Source organism: Choristoneura fumiferana, chromosome 28 (assembly GCF_025370935.1).
Source record: "Choristoneura fumiferana chromosome 28, NRCan_CFum_1, whole genome shotgun sequence".
Lineage (NCBI taxonomy): Eukaryota > Metazoa > Arthropoda > Insecta > Lepidoptera > Tortricidae > Choristoneura > Choristoneura fumiferana.
Window position 1 is genome coordinate 2,443,641 of NC_133499.1, and position 5,000 is coordinate 2,448,640.

The 5,000-nt window shown below is 50.9% G+C and overlaps 3 non-coding genes across 3 annotated transcripts in view; all 3 read right to left on the minus strand.

Moving 5' to 3' along the window:
• The window catches only part of LOC141444010 (large subunit ribosomal RNA), a 3,937-nt gene extending 3,660 nt beyond the window's left edge, over nucleotides 1–277 (minus strand). The window contains exon 1 of the ribosomal RNA XR_012453115.1: nucleotides 1–277. This exon is cut by the window's left edge and continues 3,660 nt beyond it. This is a non-coding gene — a ribosomal RNA (large subunit ribosomal RNA).
• Nucleotides 278–722: 445 nt separating this feature from the next.
• On the minus strand, nucleotides 723–879 carry LOC141444013 (5.8S ribosomal RNA). The gene has a single exon (XR_012453118.1). It is a non-coding gene; the product is annotated as a 5.8S ribosomal RNA (ribosomal RNA).
• A 467-nt stretch (nucleotides 880–1,346) lies between these two features.
• On the minus strand, nucleotides 1,347–3,253 carry LOC141444007 (small subunit ribosomal RNA). The gene has a single exon (XR_012453112.1). It is a non-coding gene; the product is annotated as a small subunit ribosomal RNA (ribosomal RNA).
• Nucleotides 3,254–5,000: the final 1,747 nt, after the last annotated feature.

Here is a 5,000-nt window from a genome sequence, read left to right on the forward strand (position 1 = left end):
AGGAGAGTCCCTCTCGTCGCCGCCCTCCGTCGCTACGGGCCTGGCACCCTCTACGGGAAAACGGCCCCGTTCAAGACGAACTTGGACAGGAGTCGCGGCGACGAGAAAGCGGAACCTCCCGAACACCACATCTCCCGCGACCAGTTACGACCGCGGGATTCAGTGCTGGGCATATTCCTGTTCGCTCGCCGCTACTAAGGAAATCCTTGTTAGTTTCTTTTCCTCCGCTTACTAATATGCTTAAATTCGGCGGGTGATCCTCCCTGATCTGAGGCCAACGATAAAAAATGGAGGCAGACACGATATCCGGTCAGCGCTACGACGACGACGCAGGCGCGCTGGGCGGCGGCGACGGCGTCGATGCGCTCTTCGGACGTCGAGTCCGCCTACGTGTGGCGTTTGCGGCGTGCCGTTATAACGTCAGCGCGACCGTCACGATGGCGACGCTTTACAACCCCACCATAATGTTACTCACAGTGTTGTGTGTGCGCCGTACGCGAGTCGCACTGACGCGCAGTACGAATACAGCGTAACAGCACGCCATACCATTTATATAATATTTGAACGGACGCACAGTGCAACAGAATCGCCCAGCGCGAACCGCCATTAGCTCTCCGTCGTCGAAAACACACCAAACATACCATCGCTGATATATTAATGTGTAATTCCATTAACGCGAGCAATGTGACAGCAACAATATAAATATCGTCTATTTATGCAGCCGGCCCTCAGACAGGAGTGGTCCTGGATGTGTCTCCACGGACCGCAATGTGCGTTCGAATTGTCGATGTTCAAATGTGTCCTGCAGTTCACACTATGACGCGCAGTTAACTGCGTTCTTCATCGACCCGCGAGCCAAGTGATCCACCGTCCAGGGTAATAGTTTCATCACCTCCGTGGTTTACCTGTATATAATATGTAAAAAAAAAAAAAAAAAAAATTTTAATTTTCTTCCATGCAGAAAAAAAAAAAAAAAAAATACATACACCGCACTCCGCGTGCGCCTCGGGGGCGCTTCGGACGGTTGACGTTCGCTCTAGAGCGCGTACGCATCGCGACGAACGGGGCGCGGGTTTGTGCCCCGTCCTGTCTAGCGACACGCCGCGCGTCTGACGCGACGCGAGCTCGGGCAGCGCCCGCTCTCTCCCGCCGGAAGCGCGCGCGGGAAGCGCTCGCCGAAACACGCACGTCCTGGACACACACACAACAGTGTTATAATAATGTATAACAACTGAATAGTGTGTGTCCATAACGCGCGTGCTTCTCTCATTATATCGGATTATGTTAAGGTATACGCGTGCGACGTCGTCGTCGTGTTAACAACAAACAAGAGGCGCGCAATACGTTAATGATCCTTCCGCAGGTTCCCCTACGGAAACCTTGTTACGACTTTTACTTCCTCTAAATGATCAAGTTTGGTCAACTTCCCAGCAACGCCGACGGCCGTGAGGCCACCGCGTGTCGGTCCGAAGACCTCACTAAATCATTCAATCGGTAGTAGCGACGGGCGGTGTGTACAAAGGGCAGGGACTTAATCAACGCGAGCTTATGACTCGCGCTTACTAGGAATTCCTCGTTTATGGGGGATAATTGCAAACCCCAATCCCCAGCACGAAGGAGTTTCAACGGGTTGCCCGGGCCTCTAGGCCAAGGAGAACATGCTGATTCCTTCAGTGTAGCGCGCGTGCGGCCCAGGACATCTAAGGGCATCACAGACCTGTTATTGCTCAATCTCGTGCGGCTCGAAACCGCCGGTCCCTCTAAGAAGAATTTTAATACGTCGCCAGTGAGTTGCACGACCGCGAACGATCGCGCGCACCTAAATGGCGACGCCTATTTAGCAGGCTAGAGTCTCGTTCGTTACCGGAATTAACCAGACAAATCGCTCCACCAACTAAGAACGGCCATGCACCACCACCCACCGAATCAAGAAAGAGCTGTTAATCTGTCAATCCTTCCGGTGTCCGGGCCTGGTGAGATTTCCCGTGTTGAGTCAAATTAAGCCGCAGGCTCCACTCCTGGTGGTGCCCTTCCGTCAATTCCTTTAAGTTTCAGCTTTGCAACCATACTCCCCCGGAGTCCAAAATCTTTGGTTTCCCGGAAGCTGCCCGCCGAGCCATTGTAGTAACGTCGGCGGATCGCTAGATGACATATTTACGGTTAGAACTAGGGCGGTATCTAATCGCCTTCGAACCTCTAACTTTCGTTCTTGATTGATGAAAACACCTTTGGCAAATGCTTTCGCTGATGTTCGTCTTGCGACGATCCAAGAATTTCACCTCTAACGTCGCAATACGAATGCCCCCAGTTATCCCTATTAATCATTACCTCGGAGTTCTGAAAACCAACAAAATAGAACCGAGATCATATTCTATTATTCCATGCACGAAATATTCAAGCAGCATTTTGAGCCCGCTTTGAGCACTCTAATTTGTTCAAAGTAAAATTGTCGGCCCACCTCGACACTCACTGAAGAGCATCGCGATAGGATTTTGATATTGAACCGGCGTTTGACCGCCGGCTCACCGACGATATGCTCCGCAAACGTGTCAGTATCACCGCGGATGCGGTGCACCGACAGCGCGCAGCACAAATGCAACTACGAGCTTTTTAACCGCAACAATTTTAGTATACGCTATTGGAGCTGGAGTTACCGCGGCTGCTGGCACCAGACTTGCCCTCCAATTGTTCCTCGTTAAAATATTTAAAGTGTACTCATTCCGATTACGAGGCCTCGTAAGAGTCCCGTATCGTTATTTTTCGTCACTACCTCCCCGTGCCGGGAGTGGGTAATTTGCGCGCCTGCTGCCTTCCTTGGATGTGGTAGCCGTTTCTCAGGCTCCCTCTCCGGAATCGAACCCTGATTCCCCGTTACCCGTGACAACCATGGTAGTCGCAGAAACTACCATCGAAAGTTGATAAGGCAGACATTTGAAAGATGCGTCGCCGGTACTGGACCGTGCGATCTGCAAAAGTTATCCAGATTCATCAAAATGTTACGACTTCGGACGCGAGGCCCTCCGCCGATTGGTTTTGATCTAATAAAAGCACTCATCCCATCACTGGTCAGAGTTCTGATTGCATGTATTAGCTCTAGAATTACCACAGTTATCCAAGTAACTGAGTAAGATCTAAGGAACCAAAACTGATATATTGAGCCATTCGCGGTATCGCCTTAATACGGCTTGCACTGAGACATGCATGGCTTAATCTTTGAGACAAGCATATAACTACTGGCAGGATCAACCAGGGAGCTGTCGTTGCGAACAATTCGTTAAAATTGTCGAACACACGCGTCCGCCGAACTTGACGGGGGGAGAGAGAGAGGTTGGCCGCCGAGCGATTGGCCCGACGACGCCCCAACTCGCCCCGCGCACACAGTTCTACGAGCATGACGCCGCGCCCGTCTCGTCTCTTAGTCTGAGAGCGAGCGCGACGTGCCGTTTGTTATTTTATTCTATCAAAAACAATCACCCAACACGCGTGTCAACACGGTGGATTATCGCTTTTGTTAGTTTTTGTGGCGCAGGCACGGTATTAGCGCGCCAACGCCACGAGCGCGTTTGTCAGCGCCCAAAAATGAACATTCCTCGACTACCAGGCACATATATAAATCACGACACGTCCGTAAAGACGACTAGTATTACTTTTGACACAGTCGCGGATAAGGCACGACGCTCGGCAATAGAGAGCACATTCGAAAACACCCGCAGCCGCTCGAACCGACAATTACCGTGTCGGGCGCCGCACGTGGAGACAATGCAGCCACACAAAACCATCGCTTGGCCCGTACGACCATTGCGTACGGGGGGACACGGGGACGTGGTGCGTTTGCCAGTACGTGCGCGATCCGACGTTCAATCGGTATTGTACGATCATCGTAGGGCGTGTTTAAAGTCTCGCCCCAGCGAGGGGGCTCGACCCGACGCGCGATCTCTGCGCGCTATCACCCGAGATTACAACAATCAAGTCTAATCGTGAACAAGCCACGAATTAGCCCGATCGTCGTATTGTGATGATAACGCAGGATCGCAAGCGTCCAAGTTTTATATATATTGCTGATTGTCAGTCACGTCGCCATGTCGGTATTGCTACCCAAAACGACGTCTCAGCTCGCATTACATCAATCATTAGACAACTATCAAATAGTCTGATCTATCTGTCTATCTCTTCATTCTCCCTTTTTCTGGCGGCCGGCTGATATGGTTTTTTTTTTGTTTGTTTGTTTTGTTGTATATGTTGGCGCGCGGCCCGGCAGAGCAGAGCTCGAGCAACCAACCACACATTCCAAATCAAAGCACCTTTTTACTTTAAAAAATAAAGTAACAAAATACTTATATCGGTTGTGTGGTCCCCACGCTCGCTCTTCGCTTATTTATCTGCGCGCGCGCCGCACAAATACACACACATCATTCACAAAAAAAAAAACCACTCAATAACGACTCTACAAAAACGAACCGGAACATGCGCACGCGCATCTTTCGTCTCATCTCCTACGTCCGTGGATAGAGCCGACTCAAAGCGAGTGGCGGCTTGATAATTTCGTCTGCGCAAACTCTACCCTGTGTGTGTGCGTCCGTCCGTCCGTCCGTCCGTCCGTCCGTCCGTCCGTCCGTCCGTCCGTGTCCGTCCGTCCGTCCGTCCGTCCGCCTGTCTGTCCGTCTGTCCGTCCGTCCGTCCGTCCGTCCGTCCGTCCGTCCGTCCGTCCGTCCGTCCGTCCGTCCGTCCGTCCGTCCGTCCGTCCGTCCGTCTGTCTGTCTGTCTCCTCCGCCTATCCAAAGTAGTTTAGTAGTTGGCTATGGTTCTTAGACACGTTTTATCAAAGTCGGTTAAGCCGGGGAGTTTCCAACATTTTTTTTTTTTTTTTAGTTTATTTATGATCGACTGTGATGGTGCACAGTCACTTGCCTCGTTCATAATTATGGTTTTTATAATATATAAATAAATAAATAAATAAATAAATAAATAAATATCAAGGGACAATTCACACCAATTGACCT